The sequence below is a fragment of the Ovis aries genome, chromosome 3 (assembly GCF_016772045.2).
Source record: "Ovis aries strain OAR_USU_Benz2616 breed Rambouillet chromosome 3, ARS-UI_Ramb_v3.0, whole genome shotgun sequence".
Lineage (NCBI taxonomy): Eukaryota > Metazoa > Chordata > Mammalia > Artiodactyla > Bovidae > Ovis > Ovis aries.
In genome coordinates, this window is record NC_056056.1 from 42675928 (window position 1) to 42700605 (window position 24678).

The 24678-nt window shown below is 40.5% G+C and overlaps 1 long non-coding RNA gene across 2 annotated transcripts in view; it reads right to left on the reverse strand.

The window, feature by feature from the left end:
- Window positions 1–4017: 4017 nt before the first annotated feature.
- Window positions 4018–24678, reverse strand: part of LOC121819028 (uncharacterized) — a 108084-nt gene continuing 87423 nt past the window's right edge. Inside the window, exons 4-8 of one of the 2 annotated variants that reach the window (XR_009600146.1) lie at window positions 23736–23832; window positions 15016–15286; window positions 14668–14773; window positions 9682–9817; window positions 4018–7937 (exon numbers count right to left, since the gene is read on the reverse strand). This is a non-coding gene — a long non-coding RNA (uncharacterized LOC121819028). Of the gene's footprint in view, window positions 7938–9681; window positions 9818–14667; window positions 14774–14971; window positions 15509–23735; window positions 23833–24678 lie in introns of those variants that run through there. The other variant, XR_006059154.2, reaches the window with a different exon arrangement.

Consider the following 24678-nt stretch of genomic DNA (forward strand, 5'->3'; position numbering starts at 1 on the left):
ACATTTCTGTAGTTTTCAGTTTGGGATTATTAATAAATCTTCAGTGAGCACTCCTGCCCAAGTTTCTGAGTGAACATAGCTTTCATTTCTCTGAAACACATGCCCAAGAGCACAAACAGTGGGTTGTATGGTAATTGCATGTTTTATTTTTAAGAAACTGCCAAACTGTCTTCAAGAGTGGTTGTATAATTGTAATTCCCACCAGCAATGTATGAGTGATCCAATATCCCCACAATCTTGCCAGCATTTGGTGTTATCACAGTATTTTATTTATCACTATTTTTGTTTTATTTTAGCCATTATGATAAGCATATAGTGACATCTCAAGTTTTTAATTTCCATTTCTAATGCCTAATGATGAACCTTTATTCATGTGCTTGACATCTGTATATCCTTTCCAGAAATGTCCATTAATGTTTTTTCCCACTTTTTAATTAGGTTGTCTGGTTTTTTATGTTGAGTTTTGAGAGTTCTTTATATGTTTTAAATGTAAGTCAGTTTCCTATATGTGACTTGCAAATATTTTCTCCCAGTCTGTAATTTGTCTTTTTCATTCCTAAGAGCATTTCATAAAGCAAAAATTTTATTATTGAAAAGTTCCAATTTATCAATTTTCCTTTTATGGATTATGCTTTTTATGTCAAGTCTGGGAACTCTTTGCCTAGTTTGAGGTCACAAGGATCTCCTCTTATTTTCTTCTAGAAGTTTTACCATTTTATGTTTCACATTTAAATCCAATCCATTTGGAGATAACTTTTGTATAAGGTGTAAGATTTAGCTCAATATCCTTTTTTTTTGCATATGGATATCCAACTGAACCAGCACCTTTTATTGAAAGGCTATCCCACCTCCATTATATCATTTTGGTTCCTTTTGTCAATAATTTTAATTGGGCATATTTGTGTGGATTCATTTCTAGTTTCTCCACTCAGTTCCATTGATCCGTTTTTCTATCCCTCTGCAAATACCACACTGGCCCAATTTAGTTATATAATAATTCTTAATATCAAGAAGAATAATTTCTCCCACTTTATTACTCTTCTTAAATTGTTTCTGGCCATTAAAGAGCTTTCTGTTTCTATATGAATTTTAGCACAAACTTATATAGTCTACAAAAGACTTTGCTAAGATTTTGGTAAGAGTTACATTAAACTATAAATCAATATAGAGAGAATTGATATCTTTATTGTGTTGAATCTTCTGATCTACAATATGTCTCCGCAAGTATTTTGGTCTTCTAGCAACATTTTGTAATTTTCAACATACAAATTCTGCATGTTTTGCTAAATTTACACCTAAGCACTTCATTTTTTGTAGCAGTTGTACATAGTGCTGTGTTTTCTTCATTGCCAGTATAAAGAAGTGCAATTGATTTTGTGTGTTGATTTTATCAAGCTCAGTTTTTAAAGGTTTTTTATAGATTCCTTGGGATCATGTTGTCTTCAGACACAGTCTTATTTCTTCCTTTCCAATCTGTCTTCCATTTATTTCTTGTTCTTATCTTATCACAGGGGCTAGAACTTCCAGAACTCCGTTGAACAAGAGTAGTGACGGCAAATACCCTTGCCTTGTTTCCAGTTTTAGAGGGAAAGTACTCGGTCTTTCACCACTAAGTTAGCTGTAGGATTTTTATGAGTTTTAGGAAGTTCCTATCTGTTCCTAATATGCTTAGAGTTTTTATCAGGAATAGGTATTAAATTTTGTCTAATGTTTATTCTTCCTCAATTGATAGGATGTTGGGCTAGTGGACTACATTGATTCATTTTCAAATATTCAATTATTCTTGCATACCTATAATAAATATCACTTGGTCATGGTCTATTATTCTTTTTACACAGTGTCAGATTTTATTTGCTAAATTTTTGTATGTAAGTTCATAAGATATTTTGCATATAATTTTCTTTTCTTTGTGCTCTCTTTGCCTGATTTTGGAACCAGGGTAATATTCACATCATAAAATGAATTGGAAAGTATTCCTTCTTCTTCTAATTTCTGCAGAGATTGTATAAAATTGGTGTTAATACTTCTTTGAATGATTAATAAAATCCTCTCAGTAAAATCATCTCAGCCTGGAGATTTCTTTTTCAGTGGCTATGTAATCACAAATTCAACTTTAAATTAATTATAGGACTACTTAAACTATCCATTTAATCTTGGCTTTTTGGTAGCTTGTGTTTTTGAGAAATTGGTCAATTTCTTCTGAGTTTGGAATGTCTGAGCATAAACTTGTTTGTAATAATGCCCTATTATCCTTTCAATAACTATAGTATCTGTTGTGATACCCTCTGTTTCATTCTTGTTACTGAGGACTTGTGTATTTTCTGTTTTCTTGCTAGAGATTTATCAATTTTATTAGTTTCTTTTCAATGACTAACTTTTGTTTCATTCATATTTTTCTATTTTTAATTTTATTTATTTATGCCCTTTATTATTTCATTTCTCTGCTTGCTTTGGGTCTTTTTCTAGTTCCTTGAGGTAGAAACTTTGATTATTGATTTGAGATCTTTCCTCTCTTCTAACATAAGCATCTAGTGGTTAAATTTCCCTCGTAGCACCACATCCCAAATTGTTGATATGTTATGTTTTCCCTTTTATTCAATTCTACATATTTTTAAAATTTCTTTTGGGGTTTCCTCTTTGATCCATGAGTTGTTTAGAACTGTGTTGTTTAACTTCCAAGTATTTGGAACTTTTTCTGCTGCGTTTGTATTATGTGTTTCAAGTTTGATTCCATTATGGTTTAATAATATAAATATTTCAATTGTTTTAAATTTTGTAGCTTGATTTATGATTCAAGATATGGTCTATCTTCTCACATATAGATATAGAGATCAAAGTAGAGGTGACTAGTGGGGAGAGGAGGGAGGGACAACACAGGGATAGGGAAGTGGAAGATACAAAATACTGAGTGTAGGATAGGCTCAAGGATGTATTGTACAACACAGGGAATATAGTCAATATTTTGTAATAACTAAATATTTTAAAGATCCTTTAAAATCACATAAAAATGTTTTTTAATTCTTTTAAAAGAAAGGGAAAAAAGATATGGTCCATCTTGGCAAGTGTTCCATGAGTGCTTGAACAGAATGTATATTCCACTATTGTTAGGTGACATATTCTATAAATGTCAATGAGATCCTACTGTTTGATGGTTTGTTCAGGTCTTCTGTAGCCTGTCTGATCTCTGTCTACTAGTTCTATCAATTGCTGAGAATGAGATGCTAAAGTCTTCCATTACTGAATATTTCTCTCCATCCTAGTCCCACCATCCACTTCTCTTTCTGAAACTTAATCCCTTGGGTGGCTCAGGCAGAGCAGTCACTCCTTTGAAGAGTTCTGGCATTTTAATGCAAGCCCCTGAACACTGGTGAAATGTGATTAAACCCAAACCTGGGACTTGCTGGAGGTAGATGCCAGAAGAGGTGCAGTTACATAACAAGGCCGGGCCAGGAGGCAGCAGATGAGTCAGTTGAGGCAAAGCAAAGTTAGAGCCAACCAGAAAGCTGTGAGTTGTGACCAGCCAAATCAAGTAAGTTATTAGCCAAGGTCTTAACCAATAACCAAAGTCAGGAACCAGTCAAGAAGCTCAAGAAGTATCAGGACACAGGAACCTAAGGGGGACTGGTGGGGTCCCATTTAATTTCATCTGAGCCTTGATAGCCTAGGACTACTTTGGAAGAGTCAAGGAACCCCTTTCTACATGTTCTTTTGGTTTTTAAGCTATCCATGGCTTCTAAAGCAATCCAAAGGGATGAATTGCTACTCGGACCATTTCCAGCATTAACAACAGAATGATGGGGAAAGTGCATATTGAGCTTTATTTCCGTCTTACTGGATCTGTAGGGCTTCCCTGATAGCTCAGCTGGTAATGAATCCACATGCAATGCAGGAGACCTGGGTTCGATCCCTGGGTTGGGAAGAGCCCCTGGAGAAGGAAAAAGCTACCCACTCCAGTATTCTGGCCTGAAGAATTCCATGGACTGTATAGTCCATGGGGTCACAAAGAGTCGGACACAACTGTGTGACTTTCACTTTATTGAATCTGTACATCTCATTACATCATTCTAGTCAGGGACCAGAAATAGGACAGAAATGCCTATTGAAGAATCATTAGGCAAGCTAACATCAAGGAAAGAGTCAGCGAAAAGGAGAGTCTTTGGGGAAAAGGATAAAACCTTTCACAATTTCAACTGGTGAACAGAATACCTAATAACCACAAACTACTTATCTCGGACTTCAAAGAGGCAGAAGACTGGCATTTCCTACAATTTACCACCTTAACTTTTTTTTTTTTTTAATTTGCTTAGCTATTTTTGGCTTTGCTGATTGGGTCACCATTGCTTCATGGGCCTTTCTCTAGTTGGGGCAAACCAGAGCTATTCTCTAGTTGCTGTGCACAGGCTGCTCATTGTGTGGCTTCTCTTCTTGTGGAGCACAGGCTCTAGAGTGCTCAGGCTTCAGCAGTTGTGGCATGTGAGCTCAGCAGTTGCAGCTCCCAGGCTCTAGAGCACAGGCTCAGTAGCTGTGGTACACAGATTTAGTTGCTCCACAGCATGTGGGATCTTCCTAGGCCAGGGATTGAACTCATGTCTCCTGCATTGGGAGGCAGATTCTTCATCACTGAGCCACTAGGAAAGCCCCAACCATTTTTAAGTGTGCAGTTCAGTGGCGTAAGTACATTTACATTGTTTTGCAGCCATCACTATTATCCATCTCTGGAACTTTATCATCTTCCAAACTGAAACTCTGTACCCATTCAATGGGCTTCCCTTGTGGTTCAGCTGGTAAAGAATCTGCCTGCAATGCAGGAGACCTGGGTTTGATCCCTGGGTAGGAAAGATCCCCTGGAGAAGGGAAAGGCTACCAACTCCAGTATTCTGGCCTGGAGAATTCCATGAACTATATATAGTCCATGGGGTAGCAAAGAGTCAGACACGACTTGGTGACTTTCCTTTCACCCATTCAACAATAACTCCCTAGTTTCCCCTCCCCTAAGCTTCTAGCAACCACAATTCTACTTTCTTAGAAGATTCACATTTTGATACACTTTCATATTTAACCAATATTATGTTATTTGATTGGAGATCATTGATAATGCTGACAATATTCTTAACCACACTGGCAAACTGCTAGCAACTCTTATCCTTTGACCAACATTCCAACCTATATGACAAGAAACCCAGTCCAAGATCCTGCTGTTTTCCTGCAAGTCTGGGGAGGGATTTGTCCTTAAATGCACAAAGACACTCTGCCTGCAATCTGGCCTGGAGCAGGACACTCCAAGTAAAGTAACAGCGTCCTGGAAAGAGCTGGAGGCAGAGGCCCTGCAGAGCTGCTCAGACATGGGAAACCACAGCCTGTCACACCTCACAGCCACTCCGAAGTCAGGCTCTTCCGGGCCTTCCCAAGGCACCACCCATGGCTCCACTCCAGGCAAGCATAGGATTCCTGGCCTTACCACATTTTGCTCTCTGAGGCCTCAGAATTCCCCTTGATAAGGCTAATGGATGGATGTGCTGCCACAAAGAAGACCCGGGGCACATTTACAACCCATCACATACCACACATGTCCAAGGAAACATGAAACAGAATGCCCCTGCATGAGATGACTGATTTATCATGTATATTTTAAATAAGGCACAAAACCTATGCTAAAATAAAGTGGAACCATGGCATCCGCAGAAAAAGCACCAATCCCACCATCGGTGACAGTCTCAGCACACAGAGGCTGAGCAGGGCCTCATCGCACCGAGACGCTCTGTAGCGATAACGCGCTGCTACAGTTCAGGACTGGGCCCCCACAATAAAACCGGGACTGTAATTACTATAATGACCTCCCACTGCTATTGTGTCTTTAATTAAGTCTTTATCAGTAGGCATTTGCCACTTAAACCTAACTCACTGTAACTACGGCAGCGTATCATCTACATTTTCACAAAGAATTACTGAATCATATTTCTGTCACAGAGATGAAAGGGAATATTTTCGTTCAAGTGCCATTTGCAGACAACTGCATAAAGAAGAATCAAGCTGTCCTTTAGCAGCCCTTCCTGACAAGTGAAACTCAGCAGAGAGATGCTGAGGGGTTTTGTGTATGTACGCTTTGGCTTCGCCAGTTTATTTTTAGCGTAACTCCATTCCCTGTCTACAGAAACTACAGGGGGGAAAATGACACCAAATTAATAACACACTTGATTACATAAACTGTCTTGAGGTGGAAAAGGCTGAGACACTCACAGGAGGCCCAGAGACGCTGAGTGAGTTATCCCAAGTCACACAGCAGGTGACTGACCAAGGCAGGTCGACACTGCAAACCTCCCAGCTAGATGCTCTTCCCAGTGGCCGTGAGACCACCCGCGGAGCTGGAAAAACCTGTTTTACCCAGCAAAGCACACTAGAAGTACCCTGGGCCTAAAGAGACAGCATTCTAGATTCAAGTTTCCAGTCATAATCACTTCCTTACGTCAGCACTAGAGCAAATGCTCAGATGGCTTCTTGGCAGAGCCCAGCGCAGTGGGCCCAACAACCTCGTCAGAAAAAGCCGCTCCCATTCAAGGCCTTGCCATGGGTTTTAGCCAGGGCCTCAATCTGCAGAGCTTGCCTCTCGGTGAAAGAAACCTGAGCAGACACGTTGGTCCTCACTCCTCTAAGAGTACTTGGTTCACTGGGGATCCAGGGAGAGCCCCCCAGCCCACCCCACCACGTCACCCCACTTACCAACAAGTCTGACTGCTCAGGCCTCTGTACCAAGAGGCCTGGCTCTAGTGGTATTATTGTTTGTGTTTTTGCCCATCACAGCAAAATCTTTTGGCTTTAAAAATCTGCTCCTCCAAAGAGCATAAATCCTTCCAGAATTGGGTAAGTGTGTTCACATCATGGAGGTGGGTGCTGAGGGGACAGCAGAGCCCCAACCCTGAACAAAAGGAAGGAGAGGAGGAGTCCAGGGGAGCAAGGCTGGAAGGTCCCTGGGGTCTGAGGGCCCCACTGTGGCAAGAGCCCCAGGGTACACAGTGGCTCTGCAGTGCCGCACTGGATACCAGAGGTGCTGGGGACATTCTGCTTATTTATCCGAGGGATTCTGACCAGTTGGGGAGAGGCAAGGTGGCCACCAATTGCCACCTTTTCCAGTGTCATCTTTGGCCACAACAGCTCCTCCGTCTCCTTTTGGTTCTAATTTCATTCCAACAGAAAGCCTTTAGCTGGATACAGAAGAACTGAACACGAGAGCAAATCATAGCGTGAGGGTGGAATTCAGTGGGGGATGGATTCCATTCAATTTTCTTCCACATATTTGCACCCACTGGGGAGCGTCTCACATTTTCTCACCTTGGCAGGGAAGCCTGCTGCAAAGGCACGACCCAGCTTAGGGGTGGCCCCTGCTGCTGGCTTGCTTCTGCTTACATACTGCCCCCAGGGAAGGAGCCAGGCCCACAGAATCAGCAGAGTCCCCCTTCTGAGAAGAAGTCCAAATTGTGGCCAGGGGCCTGCAGGCGCCTCTTTGCTTTGTTTGTCCTGTCTGGGCTCACCACTGACTGGGGACAGCTCCTGTTGGAGGGGCAGTCGAGGATCCTGCACGCAGTTAAGGGTGCTTCTTGGCCGGTGCTGCAGGGCTCTGAGCTCGGTGGGTCTATGTGGATGACGATCACTGCCGCTGCTGTCGGCCCACACCCAGCCTCCTCATCCCTGTCTGCTCTCTCACAGGGAGCTTAGGCTGATGATTGTTCCACTAATGCTCTCAGCTGCTACTTTTTTATCTGACAAAGGACTCAGCCAAGTGATGAAAGACATAAGCCAAAATCTACTCTATGCCTCGTCATACAAATACTTGGCTTTCCTGGGGCCAAGACGCCTTCTAGGGATGGACATGTTTCTGGGTTCTTCACCACTCCCTCCTGTAGATGTCAGGATGTTTCTCTGGATAAACGCCAAGAGCCTCCCTGGAGGGAGAAAGAAATGTCAGAAGCACAGCTTCTATCAGATAACCTGAAATTATCATCTGCCTAAAGAACACATTCACTAGGAAGAATCTCTCTAAGGCGTTATTTTCACCAAACATGGTCCCCAAACAGGAAGCTGAGCCCAAAGCACTTCATAAATATTTGCTGAATATAAATGAATGATGCATGCATAAATGAATAAATGAATTTTTCTCTAGAGAGACACCCGAGCTCCTTCTCTATTCCTCTACCTCTTCTTCTGCCAAGCATCATGTTATTGATGACTTGCATTAAGCCATGTACTACTTTCCATGTGGAAGGTGAAGATACAAATGGAGAAAATGAGAGAAATAAAATTTGTTACCATGGAAGAAAAATAAGGATAGGAAAAATGAGATAAAGCTAGGGGTAAGGTTAGTTTAGAATACCTATCTTCAAACTTGTCTGTGCATTAGAGCCCCCTGAGGAGCTTTAAAAAGTTCTGATGCCAGAGTCCCACTCCAGAGATCCTGATTTAATTGGTATAGGATGTGACCTGACCATCAGGATTTTTTTTTTAAGTAACCCAGGTAATTCTATACAGCCAAGTTTGAGAAACTCTGATTTACGATACAGCTGCCCTGCTGCAGCTGCTGCTGCTAAGTCGCTGTAATGGTCTGTATACTAACTAGAGGAGACTAACAAATTGAACTCTGAGTCTCCTAGCAGCCAAGGTGAAAAGAGGAAAACACCATCGGTTGCATTATCCGGTGTCCTTAGAAGAAAATCAAACTGCTTGTTTAGAAGTACAATTAATCCTGAGACCAGAAAGAGATTTGTCTTCATGAAGAGACATGGAATGAAGCAAGTAATAACATCTCAATAGTTTACCAATGGTACTCAATCAGTAAATATTTACTGAGCACCTACTAGGAGACCAAGTCTGTTCCAGATCCCTGGAGACAAAAGGATTGCCAGATTTGAAAGTTTCTGTTTAATGACAATTAACAGCTATTACTATTGAGTGCTATTCCGTGCTAAGCATTTTACAACCATTGCCTCATTTAATCCTCACAACCGTCTGAGGAGGAGGTGGGCATTTCACACCTGATTGAAATTAAGGATCTGCAAGGACAATCAACTGGCCTAACATGGCCTATCCATTAAGTGGCTCAAGCACTGCTGAAATTACAGATGCATTTATCTTTTGCCCCAACAAAGGTAATTCTGCAGGCATGCCAGCATACATAGGACATATACACCAGGCAGTTCCTCGTGGCATTATTTCTAACAGCAGTAGCCTAGAAACAATGCAATAGTGTGCCAGTTGAATAAAGTACGGTATAGATATAGTAAGGTTCTTTGGGGATAAGAAAGGAAGGGAAATAATAATATATATTCAAATTTTCTTGTATTTTCATTTAAAAACCACCAGAAGGAACAATAAGAATCTAATAACAAAGGTTACCTATAAGTGTCAGAGAAGAGGCAAGCAAAGTGAGCAGGGGCAGAAGAGAAAAAGACACTAAGCACATGGATTTTTATATTTTTTCTCTGTTCACACTTGTAAAAGTATTACACATTCAAGAGGACAAAATAACAAAAAAAGAAAAGAATATAATGAAAAGTAACATAAAGGAGAACATCATGAAAAAGAGAACTAAAGTGTGAGTGCTGACGTGTGAGTGCTAAAGTCCCTGAATTTCAGCCCCGTCTACTCACTCTCAAGGCCATACTCCTGACACTGTGATGTCAAGCCACTTACCTGCTGTGAGCAGCCAGCAGGGCTGACCCCTGCTGGCAGAGCTGCTGCTCCTCGCAGATCTCTCTCCCTCACAGTGGTGGGTCAGCAACTGAAGCTTCCGAAGCATCAGTCTGTCCAGGCTTTTTAAAAATCTCTGCTAAAACAGAGAATCAGGTAATAGTAGGAGTTAAAGTAGGAGGCTGTCTTTGAAGAGGTAAGCCCCAACAAAGATAAGCTGAGTGGGTTTAAATGTATGGCCCTTGGTAATCCAAACCTTTAGCGTTCATTTGTTTAGGGTAAGTCATGTGCTATAAGCCATCCTGGTAACAAATAACAATATGTCCCAAAGCCGTTGTTACTGTTGGCCTGGACTATGGCCATGCTTTGGCCTAGACAAAGGGCTGCTTCTGCCAACAGAGAAAGAATGCTGTTCCACATGGAAGAGAACATTCAAACAAAATCTAGAATTTTACAGACTATCTCCACTGATTTGGAATGGAATGTCCTTTAGGAAAAAAAAAAAAAGAGAGAGAGAAGGCGAAGAAGAAGAAAGAGAGGAGAAGAAGAGGAAGAGGGAGAAGAAGAAAAAACAGGAGGAAGAAGATAAGCAGAAGGAGGAGGAAGAAGAGGAGGTAATTTTTTACCCTCGATTCATTTTTTCAAGTTTGAAATCATCCCAAAGCTGCCTGAGAAAATAGAAGAGTCATTTTCAACATCTTAGGTACAAATGGTAGCGTTGTCCCCGACAGTACAGCAGATCTGAAGATGTGTAAATTCCCTGATTGCCCACATGCTGTAGGTGTTCAGAACATGATGGGTGGCCTGGACAGATGCTCTTCCCAAGGTAATGCTCCCTGCCTTATAGTGGATCTTGCCTTAGCATGAATATTCTCTCTCTTTTTTTCTTGGAGGGTAGGAGAGATGAGTCAATCAATATGCCCCTTTCTCCTGAACCCAGACCCACCACATTTACTTTGCTTCCAAGAAACCGAAGCCCTCTACCTGAGATTTGTAGGCTGTTTACTTCTAAATGGAGAAAAAGAATTATTTCAGGTAGAATTCATGACCACAGATTGACCATACACTGGATTTTAAATTCAAGCATGTAGAACCAAGGTCTATTTGCATCAAGATTATGAAATGAGAGGCTACTGTAGTCAGCATTCTCTGAATCTCCCCTTTCTGGGCCATTTCCCCGCTTTTTGTTAATCTGATAATGCCTACTTCCATCCAGTTACAACATGGGTACCTATTATGTGCTGTTTCCATGGTGTTAGAAATATTATGGGGGCTGGAGAAGGAGAGCAAACTCCTCAAGAGCTCATTCCAACAAATATGGTGAGTTCTGCACTAGAAGTGTTCAGGATATGTGAAGAGAGCTCAGACTCTGGGGGGATCAGAGAGGAATCCTGGACGAGGTGATATTTGAGCCCTTGTATGGAGGTTGCAGAGGAATAACAAAGCATTAGATTCAAGTTCAAGCCTCTGTACTTCAAAATGTCACCTGTACCAGGTGGCTTTAGACCATTCCCAGTCCTCATCAATTTACCTGTTCTGTAGGTGTCCTGTTCTGCCATATTTTCAGAACCCAGATCTCTGCTGAGACATGTATTCACATGATTTGAGGTAGAGTATTTCCAACTATTGGAAGCTACTGTTCTACCACCTCCAAATAGCACTTAGATATATTTTTAAAAGACCTTAATTCCCTATCCTACCCAGGCTAAAGGTCCTTTTGCCTAGAGGAACTTTCTAGCACACCTCCATTACCATCCTATAGATTGTATCCTATATATCAAATACTATAGTGGAATACATTTAAACAGACTGAAACCATTAACTATCCCCTTTTAAACAAAGAGCTCTATGAGAGTAAATCCTGTGATGTTTGTCCCTCCCCTCACCCGCCACCCCTAATTACAAAGCTTCCCTCACACACAGATCTTCCTTTTGACCTCAGTAATAGATCCATGCCTGGACCAGTATCAAAGCACCATACAGGAAAGGCAGCATCTAATCCGGGAACTTCTCCTGCTTTACAGCCTTCAGGTCACAACCCTACGGTAGCCCCCATCAATTCGGTTCAGTTGTGTCCAACTCTTTGCTGCCCTATGGACTGCAGCACACCAGGCTTCCTGGTCCATCACCAGCTCCTAGAGCTTGCTCAAACTGATGTCCATTGAGTCGGTGATGCCATCCAACCATCTCATCCTCTGTCGTCCCCTTCTCCTCCTGCCTTCAATCTTTCCCAGGAGCAGGGTCTTTTCCAATGAGTCAGTTCTTCTCATCAGGTGGCCAAAGTATTGGAGCTTCAGCTTCAGCATCAGTCCTTCCAGTGAATATTCAGGACTGATTTCCTCTAGGATGGACTGGTTTGATCTCCTTTCAGTCCAAGGGACTCTCAACCCCCATCAACATGTAACAACAAAAGCTGATATATCCTCACTGCCCAGATCACATTGAGGGGTGTGTTAAACATTTTGCTTGCATCAGACTATTTCAGTCTCACAACAAGCCTATGAGGCAGGTCCTATCATTAGCTTTCTCTGTGAAACAGAGAAGTATGGTGATTTGTTCAAGGGCACAACTAGCAGCAAGTGGATATGAGAATCAAACCCAGGGAATCTCACTTTCTAGCACATACATCAGATACATCTCAACCACTCATAGTGAGAAGTGGAGGCTTCAGGGCCCCAGACCTGAGTTTGAATCTCTGCTTCATCACGTACTTAGTTGGTTAACACTAGGCAATTTAGTCCATCCAAGCCTCAATTTTCTCATCTGCAAAATGGGACCAGTAACCGAATCTACTTCATAGGGTTTTGGGGAGTAAATGATGCTGTCCTAGATATAGAGCATTTGTCATGGGGCCTGGCATTTTGTGGATGTTCAGGAATGTTATCTACAGCTATAATTATGTATTTACAAGCCTGTGTATCCCCTCCCCCAGGGTCATTGAAGGCAAGGATAGAGATTATTGGTATCTTTCTCACCAGGTGGGCCTGATAAAGCATCTACCATGTAGCAGGCACTTGGAAAGCATTTGTTGAATGGATGGTTGAAAAACTAATTTTCACTGCTATTTCAAATGATCAAGTAAGAACTTCCTCTATTTTGACACACAATGGCCTCTTCTTGTTAAATTCTATTCCTTAACATTCAGAAATAAATTATGAAGTATCTAAAGAGGTCATTCTAAAATTCTTAAATTGTCAGAGTTGCACAATTTTTTTCCCTACAGAGTATGAAAAGTCAGCCTCCCTTCACTCTCCCAAACCTCCTTTGGCTCTTGCATTTTGGGAAGTCCCTCACTTTCACAAGTATAGGATGGAAACTCACAAAATAACAATCCCCAGGTTGGGGAAGGGCCTAGATCTTCCACTTTGTAAAAACATTTCTAGTTTCTTGCAATGTCAATGATCCCTTGAAATTTCATTTCCTCCTAGAAAGATTCAAGAAAAATTTAGCTTGCCTGGTGTGTTTTATGAGGACTTTCCTTTTATAAAGTGAAGCCTGCACTCCTTGAACTCATTCATTTGCTCAGCATCACCCATCCTTTCACAGCCTACATGCTCCCCTCCTCAAACTGAAGAGCACATGCTTCATGCCCAACATGCCAAGCTCTGCTGTAAGCCAACATCACTTGCCTGACACCAAAAGCTTCCCACCACCCCTCCCTATTGCTGGACCCACTGGGCTCACTCTGAATATTCAGCAGACATCCTGCGCAGTCAGTGTATTCATGTCCTGGAACTGCTGTAACAAGGTACCCAGACTGGGTGCCTTAAAACAACAGAAAGGTATTCTGTCAAACTACTGGAGGCTTGAAGTCCGAAGTCAGAGTTGGCAGGACCATATACCTTCTAAGGGTGAGTCTTTCCTTGCCTCTTCCATCTTCTGATGGTTGCCAGCAATCCCTGTTGTTGGCACATCATTCCAAGCTTTGCCTCAGTCTTTGCTTAGCCTGATCCCTTGTTTATCTCTGTGTCCAAATTTCCCTCTTCCTATTAAAACTCCAGGCATGTTAGATTTAGGGCTTGGTAGGGAAGCAACAGTTAGAACTGGAGATGGAATCACAGACTGGTTCCAAATAGGAAAAGGAGTATGTCAAGGCTGTATATTGTTACCCTACTTATTTAACTTATATGCAGAGTACATCATGAGAAGCACTAAAGGAGATCAGTCCTGGGTGTTCATTGGTAGGACTGATTTTGAAGCTGAAACCCCAATACTTTGGCCACCTGATGCAGAGAGCTGACCCATTTGAAAAGACCCTGATGCTAGGAAAGATTGAGGGCAGGAGGAGAAAGGAACAACAGAGGATGAGATGGCTGGATGGCGTCACCAACTCGATGGACATGGGTTTGGGTGGACTCTGGGAGTTGGTGATGGACAGGGAGGCCTGGCGTGCTCCAGTTCATGGGGTCACAGAGAGTCAGACACAACTGAGCGCCTGAACGGAACTGAACTAATCCAGTTTCTGGAGAAGGGAATGGCTACCCCACTCTACTATTCTTGCCTGGAAAAATTCCATGGACAGAGGAGCCTGGCAGGCTATTCCATGGGGTCACAAAGAGTCAGACACGACTGAGTGACTAACACTTCCACTTATCACTAACTCAATATGACCTAAACTTCAGTGTATTTATAATGACCTTATTTCCAGATAAGGTCACATTCACAGGTTCTAGGTGTACATGAACTTGAGGAGGTGGGGGGGGGGGGCGGGGGCTGGGAAGGGGACACTATTTAACCCAGTACAGGAAAAGATCAGTATGGGTAGAGAGACTGAGCAGCTTCCTGTGGGGTATGATCTGAAAGGTTTCAAAATGAAAAGCCTTCTTCCCATCCATCAAAAAAGCATGCTACAGTTCCTATATTCTACCGTGAGAAAGCTTCCTTTTGTTCTCAATGCTCTTCTAGTGCCCAAAAAAGTAAAAGCAAAACCTATAATATTGCAAATGCTGTCTGGAGGGATGGCATCCATAAATCACTATCATCTCATACCTGAGTGGTCATCAGCTTCTTTTAGCATAATAGCCAGCTGATACAAGTTTCTATCGGAATGGAGCCTGGGATCTGAAACTGGAAGGGAGCAGGTGGCACAGGAGACCTAGGAAATGAGACAGCAAGGACAAACACGGTTTTAGTGCCCACTTGGGGCAAGCTGCCATGTCTCCGGGAGCACAGAGCACAAGAGACCAGCCACCACAAGGGGGCAAGAAGCAAGCAGAGGTCATATTCACACTAGTTCACACTCACTGAGCATCTACTATCTGCCAGATACTATGTGTGGTGCTTCTGCTAACACCTCACTCAGATTTCAGGTGAAGAACCTTCCATCTCCCAACTCACAGGCGAGAGAACTGCAACTCCAGGGAGGTAGGTAGCCCAGAAAAGTTTAGGAAATAAACAGTAATGATCAAGTTCAAGCCCAGGTGCTGGCATCTGCCACTTCACAGAGGAGAGAAGAGGCAAGAGAATCCACGATCTTGGGATTCACTTCTGCTGGGAGCTGGTCTAGCTTGAAGCTCTCTCACTGCATGCTTAGATTTGTTCTTCTTAACTTCTGCTTTTAAACTGGCAGCCGTTTTCTACTGCATTTCCAATGTGCCTCTGTGTGTATCTTGGAGAGAGGGAGAAAGAGAATATATGGGTCAATATAAGCAGACTCTTAAAAGCTTATACTTTATCATTGTAATAATCATAATATATTTTATTTTACAGCCACTCATAACTGAAGCCTCTGGGCACCCTAACAAAAATAGCTAAAAGAAAAAAAGAAGGAAATTATATTAAACAAAGGAAATATGACTATAAAACCCCAATAGCCAGGGAACTAAATGAACAACATAAAACCTCCAAACAACAAAACTACAATGAAACCAAGGGGGGAAAGAAACCTTTTCACGAGCTTTACCCTGAAGGATTCCATGCTGTGAGATCACATCTGTTTAAAGCACCATAATTTATCGATATGACATCAAACCAGGAGCCAGCCATTGTAAACCTTTCCTGCAGAAACTCTCAGAAAACTAACCAGGTGGTCAATGGGGTAGGGTGGGAGTGTCTGTAGCACATAGCTGGGGCAACAATGGCTTTAAAATTTTATGTTCAAATACATCTATGTGAAGTTCCAGATCTGAGCACTGAGATGCAAAAATTAGTTCATTCCATAGGTAAGCAAAGTTTACAAACAGGACTTTTTTTAAACAGCAATTGTTTTTGATGACTTCTCAAAGTGCGGCATCAAATGGACCGTTTTCAAGAACAGATCCTCTCTAGAATGAGCCGCTGAGTCCCAAGTTATGACAGTGTTTGGGGGAAGATAAAGGCCCTTTCATTTGTAAAGCAACTGAGTTACCGAGTCTATCTCCCATTCTGATGTTGCAGCCTCTTCAAAAACAGAAACTCCTGCTGACCCCACCATAACGCTTCCTGATCCCACCATTAACATCCCAACAGAAACATAAGAATGACTGCAGTTGTCACATTCCTGAGGGCAGTATTTCCCCAAGCAATGGCTTCCCACATCCTTCCTACACATTTTCCTACAAAACATGGAAAATAGAACCCACTGAGGAAAAGTGCTTAAAAGATTTGTAGGATTAGATAAGGACCTACTATATAGCACAAGGAACTCTACTCAATACTCTGTAATGACCTCCATGGGAAAAGAATCTGAAAAAGAGTGGATATGTGTAGATGTAAAACTGATTCACTTTGCTGTACAGCACACACACAACATTATAAATCAACTACATGCCAACAAAAATAAAAATAAAAAAGATTTGTAGGATTAGGATAGCCTAAGGTTTGACAAAACTTGGTTGGCAAAAACAAAATATTAAAAGGTGCCCAGTAAAAAAATATGTTTTTCAAAATATTTGTTCATCCTGGAGTAAATTATAGGTTGGAGTAGATCTGACCTCTGATTAGATCTGCTGAGTGTTTGAATTAGGTTACTCATAGCAGAAAGATGAATCTAGAGTCCAGTGGAGATTCAAAAGTAAAGCAGGTGTGGGAGGAGTGCAGAGAGGGAGCAGAGGGGGCATCACCAGGGGAATGTGATGACAAAGAAGGATCCACACAGGTTGGAGGCTCAGATCAGCCTGGGTTCTTACCCAGACCCTGGGTAACCTTTGTAGCTGGGTAACCTTGGACATGACTGAAGCGACTTCGCATGCAGGAAGCATGCATAACCTTGGATAATTCACTTAACTTCTCTGGACCGTCTTTTCTCATCTATAAAATGAAGAGAAATTGCTAAACAAACTTTGCTCTTTTTATTTACAGAAGCCCTTGAAGTTCTTCAAAGGAATAACCCAAATCTCCTGGCTAGCTCTCAGACACATTATTCGGTTCAAAGATCATGTTGTGGAATGATACACATAGAATGATACTATTTGTGCTTGAAAAAAAGAGGCCACTGAAATAACACTGGGTGATTTCTACAGGCCCATGGACACACGTATGTAAGAATACACAAAAATAGAGGCTAAAGCACATGGGCCAAGGCACGAGGTCATCTCTCCAGGGATCAGCACCAGATTGAGACAGGAAGAGTACATGGAGACCTTATTACTTAAATATTTCAGAAGAGACAATACTATATTTATTTCTTATGCATGAGAAAAGAAAACTTTAATGTAGCCAATAAAAACTACCTTCTAGCTTGTTTCAGGAAATACAGTAATTCTAGAAGAATCTCGACTAATCAGTTAATGAGAGCAAGTGTGAAGATGAGGTCAAAACATGAAGGGGCCAGAGTTCTTTGCAGAAAGATAGTTAAGTGGGGTTTCCCTTCAGTTCAGTTCAGTCGCTCAGTCATGTCTGACTCTTTGCAACCCTATGGACGGCCTCATGCCAGGCCTCCCAGTCTATCACCAACTCCCGGAGTTTTGTCAAACCCACGTCCTTCGAGTGGGTGATGCCATCCACCCATCTCATCCTCTGCCGTCCCCTTCCCCTCCTGCCTTCAATCTTTCCCAGCATTAAGGTCTTGTCAAATGAGTCTGCTCTTCACATCACGTTTCCCTTACTGAGCTGAAAATGGAAAGAATTGGCTCCAAACTTATCTGGAAATGAACCCTGTAAGGCACTGATAAGTAAAGTGGATTTGCAGCTGAGAATGGGGAAGTTCTATAATGGTTTGAAAACCTGGATGGGGTCCCCTGTGCCCCAACATGTCAACCAGGGAGCCACCAGCCTTGCTTTCCGCCATGTACCTGCCAGCCATGGGACATGTATCACCTGGTTGATGCCTGCCCACCACCATGAGTATTAATCAGAGCCCAGAGCCTTTAGTACTTTCTCTCTTTGGAAATGCAGATTCTAAGTGAGACTGATAACTGATCTGGTAAAGTTCAGAGTATTGCTCAATTTAAGCATAAAAAGCATCTGTAGGCCTTTCTGGAAAACATGTTCTTCTTGTGTATGCCAGAGGTAAAGGTACCACCAATGCCCAAAGAGATGGGAAAATGAAACAACCTCTCAGAGCCTGGGATTGCCTGGTGACCAAAATGTACTTCTTAACTTTAGATGTAGAGTTGGAATCAGGCTCAAGAGGGAGGGTTTAGATGTATACCTCTGGCTGATTCACACTGTTGCATGGCAGAAACAAACACAACATTATAAATCAATTATCCTCCAATTAAAAATAAATTTTTTTAAAAATCTGATTTCAAAATAGGTTACCCAGACCTTCAATGGACTCTTATTTAGATTAGCCAATCAAAGCGGGAAGACGATAGGTAGATGACTGGAGAGATCATTTGGAATTCACACCAAAATGATTGTGATATTTTCTTCCACAAACAACGTTAAGAAATACATTCAATCACATAAATAAAATAGGAAATAATATAGAATCATTGTTCCGTGTTTAGCAAAGGGAAAGAGAAAGGCTACCAGGCTCTAAAACGCAAGAATATCAGGAGGAAGGGAAGATTTTCCTTCTTTCTTCAGTGCAGTTTGCACAAGTCAGATCCTAGATAAAGCCTCCTGCTGGGAGGACGTGCTAATGGGTGGATGGACAGTCTGGTGGCCAGCGTGGCTGTCAGTTCACTTGCTGCAGGAGTCGGGCTCAACACACAGAGCTTGTTTAAGAAGAAGGAAAAAAAGTAGGAATTTGAACTAACTTAAGTATCAACTCACTTGGGAGAAAATTTTATGTAGCCTCTTTTTTGGATTATATAATTCAAAAAAAAATGGAGTCAGTTCCTATTCATCAAGTAGACATCACTCAAAAAGTTTGAGTTCAATTTATGGGTATGTGTGTCTGTGTTTTAAATCAACATTTGGGTTTAGCAAATTAGTGCAGGTTTGCCTGTTTTCTGATGTAAGGATCAGTTCCAGATCTGTTTTTAAGCACCAAGCTATTGAAGGATTATTATTTTTAGAATTCATATTCCTTTTTAATCCCCTAATCCGTTCAGGGGAAATGTCCAGATTGTCAACCCAACACAAGAGAAAACCTCAATGAAGCAGCAAGGAAAAAATACAAAACAATAGACAAATAACCATGGGATATATTGTTCAGCTTTTGTTGAGCTTGAAATGTGCCAAGTTGGAAACAGGAGAGAGGTTTGTGATATTCCAGTGGAACATATTGTCACTGTTATAACCAGCCCACATTCACCGGAGCTGCCAATTATTCCCCAGCCACCATTTTTTTCCTTTAGATTGATCTCCTGCTTGAGGCTGTTTCACACCCATGACTCTGAAGCTTCCCTAGTGGCATGTTGGCTAATTAAGAGCAAAATCCATCTCTTGATGAAATAATGCTGCCACTGAAAAGGAATTCTACATTTTTTTTAAATTCTTAATCAGGCAGGAAGGAGCAGTATTTTAACACTTGTGTTAAGCATAGGAAAAAGGTCTATAGCTAGCAATTAGCAATGATGAAAAGGACAGCGATTTAAAGCATGTTGCGGTGACATTTTTATCAAATTAAATGAGTTTGCTAGGCCCACCAGCTGCATATGCTTATTGTCATTTACTGTTTGGACAGCAACACATCAGCTACTGAGTATCAGGAGGTGCTGAATTTAATAAGTCATTTTGACACTGGTGTGAAACGAGCAGATCAGCATTCTGAGGAATGTGTTCACACTCCGAACAGACAGGCAGACATTCTAAGCATGCGAGGTGACACCAATCAACAGGAAGAAATGATGAAAGCCAGGCTAGGAAGCAGGCAGCAGCCACAGAGATACACCATGGTGAGGAAAGAAAAAGATATACACGTACACACACATGCCAAACCTACTTCTTGGTTTAGCTAGACAGAGCATCTAAAGAAGCAAAGGTTTTTTCAGAAACACTGGAATGTGTACCTATTCATGACTGTTAATTTTCATTTATAATTTAAAAACCTACACAGCACAGTTGCCCTGTAACAACCACTAGAATAAGCTGATAGATCTTCAGTTTTTTGTTTTTTGGTTTTTTGTCCCTCTCATGTTTGAAACATGGCATCCCATTCAAAAGAACAAACGAATTTTTTCTCAGTGTGCTGGGAAAATAAAAGTTTTGGTTGTTCCTGTCCACCTAATAGGTTTGCTCTAAACTGATTGCTTTGCTCAGGTGGGACAAAGCAATGCTACTTGGTGTCGGTTTATAGTGAGGTGAAGGTATACCTTGTGTTCAAAACTCCTGCTTGGAACATGAGATGTGGAATGACAATCTGATAATCCCAGGAGCTATTTATGTCAAAGGAGAGATCTGATACAAATGTCTTAGCTGTGTACCAGGCATGAGAGCTCAAACACACCAGAAAGTCATTTGCCAATTTACCCCTTAAATATGCAGGTGTAATTTACAGCCTAACAAAGGTGACTAGTAATTACTTCATGGCTTCAGAAGTTTCTAATGCCATCTAGTGGAAATACTAAAGTGTAAATCTGATCACCGCCACTTCAAAAGGGAGCCTAAAATCCCAGATAATATGTCATTATGCTGCCACATATTCAGAAAAACTCAACACCAGAGTCCAATCTCAAATATATTTCAAAAAATTTACTATGGTGCTTTCACAGGACTAGAACGTGCCTTGAAAAATAAGACTTACCCAGAATACCCTTGGATGCCTGTCAATCACCAATAAATAATGATTAGCGCTACTCCACACCACTACCATGCCTATAAAATCACTTTCCTCATCATTGTTCTCTCTCTCATCTTCTAAATTCTAAAATCTAGAGCTGGACTATTTGACAGATTTTTTTATTATTATTTTGCAAGCAGAGTGGGTTCAACAAAATCCGAGCTACCTTTTGAAGTAAATGTTTTACTGATTTTAATCTTAAAAAATAGTACGTGCTGTGTGCTTAGTTGCTCTGTCATGTCCGACTCTTTGCGACCCTATGGACTGGAGCCTGCCAGGCTCTTCTGTCCATGGGAATTCTCCAGGCAAGAATACTGGACTGGGTTGCCATACCCTCCTTCAGGGGATCTTCCCAACCCAGGGAATGAAACCAGGTCTCCCGCATTGCAGGCAGATTCTTTACCATTTGAGCCACCAGTATAAAAGAAACTAAAGACATTTTGCTACCTTAATTCTAGAAGCTGTTCAATTTTTAGTGAACTCTTCATAGGGTTTCCTCCAGTGGAATTCTACAGTGAAATTCTGAGCAGGAAGAATAACATTAGGGATTTTGTACTTCCTTCCAAGATGGCCACCAAGCAGCTTTAGCCATGGGGTTGTGACGCAGGAGTCAAAAGGTGTTTCACATAATTGTAAAAAAAAATTTAAAAAATTAAAAAGGAAAGAAAAGAAATAGGCCATATTTCATTTTGCATGTGAAGATGTCTAGGTAAATAGTTTACACGTCAGTTTCCTCTGTATCACATTCAAAACCAGTCCTCTCCAAAAGCATGGTTATAATAAGAAAAATCACTGAAACATTGGGTTTTGGTGCAGATTAATGTGAAACTCAGAGCTGTTCAGTTCTCTTCTTCCCACTTCAATTTCCTCATCTATCAAATGAGGAAGTTGGACTTGAAATCAACTCAAAACTCCTTTCTTCTTTAAAACTATGGTCTAGAACTTCAAGTCCAAAACTCAAGTCTTCTGTTTCACTGTAATAAATTTAAAGGTATTAATTTCACCATAGCAATTTTACCTTATAAAAAAAATCTAATTTTATTAAAATTATTTTATTAGTATGAGTCTTACAGTGAATTTAGTGTTTGGACCACTATCAATTTTAAAAACTATTTATTCATAAGAAGAGAGGGCTATAGTTTAAATAATTACTATGTTTAAAGAATTAAAAATAGAAAGTATATCTTTTCTCTGTACACCCATCTTAGTATTATTATGCTGAGTAGAATAAATTTTATTTTAACGCATTTATAAAATAAAAAGTATTTTTCACCAGGAAAAAAATATATAGCCATCTCAGCTGTAAAACCATAAAAAAGAAAGAAGAAAAAGGAAAAGAAAAAAGAATCTGTAGTTCTAATATCCAAAGGCAGCAGACTCTCTGTTTAACCATGGAAGACCCCTCTCAATCTTGCCTTTGTGCATGGTACTTACATAATTTGTATCAGATGGTATATAAAAACCATATATACATTGATTGTCCTAATAGCATCTATTTTTCTGACTATAAAAATATAATTTATTATCTTAGGAAATTGTTTAAATATATAATACATAAAGAAAATTAGAATCCCCCAGAATCCCACCACCCAGATATATCCTCATTTACTATTTTATTTCTTTACAGTTCTTTTTCTATGCATAATTTAACACAGTTAAGATTATATTACATATTCTGATTTTAAGTACAATTAACCCAAGAAGAGTCATCCACAAGCCTTAGTTGGAAGATGTTACAAAAAGGATCTTAATCACAGATTATATCTACCACTACTGGTTTATTCATTTTTCATAATTATAAAAAAGAAAAATAAAAACCCTATACACTCAGGTCATTAAAAATGAATTCTTAGAAGCAGAAAGTTATTACTCAAGTTCCTTGTCAATGCAATGGCATTATATTGCTGAACAAAAATCAGTTTCAGTGGAGGGAACGAAAAAGGCTTTCTGGGTTTAGCAATTCTGCAAACACAATGTCACTGTCATTTAATGACTGTAGTCTTTATTTGAGGCTAGAGAAGAAGTGGCTTTTGTGTGAGGTAAAGAATATTGTTCCCCAAACACACTTCCTGATACTGAAAAATAACAAAACCAATAATAACAATTAATGAAAAAGTCACAGACCCTAGCTTCTTCCAGGTTTATAAATCCTCTTGAAAATATCTAATATAGTTAGATTCCTGATCAGAACATCTAAACAGAGGAAGATGGCATTTGTAAATTTTCAAAAGGTGGGTTCTTCCTCAAGAACAACAGTCATTTTTGCTGACCCCTTCTCTCTGGCCCTGTCCCTCATCAGTTGAATCTTTGTCTTTTCTTCTCCATATTCAAAGAAAAGTTTTGTTTTCCACAGTACGTGTTCTACACTGCATAGCTCCATTACAATTCTAGTCTCCAATTCATACCTAACTTTCTGACAATCCTTCATTATCAATTTTTTTCCACACTTTTTCCTATTTTATGTTAACCTCAACCTTATTGCTTTGGGGGGTAGTGCCTAAATAAATACCCTTAACTTAAAAGGTGTTCTTAATTTTCCAAAATGTTTCCTTTATTTAAGAAAAATAGAGTGTATAAAAAAGATACAAATAATAGCAAATACTCATGATTCTTTTTCCACATATAATAAATGTTAAGTTTATCATGTTGCTTCAGATTTTTTTTTCTACAAATAAAATATCATAGATGAAGTACAAACCTCTACAGGCCCCAGGTGAAATCATTTTAAACTTACATATCTAGTTTACATTTTCATAATTTTACTACTTATATATGTAACCATAAGTAACCCATACCTAGTGGACTGTGTTTATTAAATTTCTGTATACTGTATCATACTAAAAATGGTATTATGCTACAACTTCGTTTTCTCTGAATGTTACATTTTAGGCAGAGGCCATGTTTAGGTGGTCCAGCTGAGACATCATCAGATGCCAGAATCCACAGCCAGACACAGGAGTACATGTACCTTCACACAGAGCCACTCCTGGTCTTTAAGCCACTCCAACTGCTTCGAACAGAACAGAGTTAAGCTGTCCACAATGAGTCATGTCCAAGCTGTAGATCTGTGAGCAAAATAAATAGTGACATAGTTTTAAGCCACTAAGTTTCAGGGTAATTTGTTAGACAGCCAAAGCAACCTGAATAGCTTCTTTCCACTCCCTGTCCTGGTTCCCCCACTTCCTATCTGGCTTCCTAGGGGCACTGCCTTAATAAATCATCTATGTATAAATCCAAAAGACCAGGACAGAGTTATAGGATAATGTACATCAAAGGAGAAATGTATATAATTTCTCTTTAAAAGTAAAGTTTGTTCTCTTTAAAACTCAGTGAGATGCTGTCTCTGAGGTACCAGTCATTGGGTAAAGAAAGCAACTGAACTAAAGCTAAAAGGAAGGGAAAGGAATAAATATACTCTCTGAGTTCTTTTCTGAGTAACTACATTAATGGGAGAGAGAATCGAGAAGCATGTAGGTTTAGTGCTGTTGCAAACACAAGTCTTTTGTAGAGTCTCTTATAAAAGAAGTGTTTCAAACTTTTACCTTTAAGAATCTCCTCCATTAGCAGATGAATGGATAAAAGTATTAAACACACACACACACACACACACACACACACACACACACACACGGACTGCTACTCGGCCAGTTTGCCGTTCGCAGCAACATGAAGGGACTTGAGGTACTGCATTAGTGAAATGTCAGAGAGAAGAAAAAATATTCTGTGATATTACTTGTATGTGGAATCTAAAAACAGATACAACAAACTAGTGAATATAAGCAAAAAAAAAAAAAAAAAGCAGACACAGATATAGAGGACAAACTACTGTTTGCCAGAGGGAGGGGCAGAATGGGATGGGGGAGCCGGAGGCACAAGCTGCTGAGCGTAAGGTAGGCTCAAGGATGTATTGT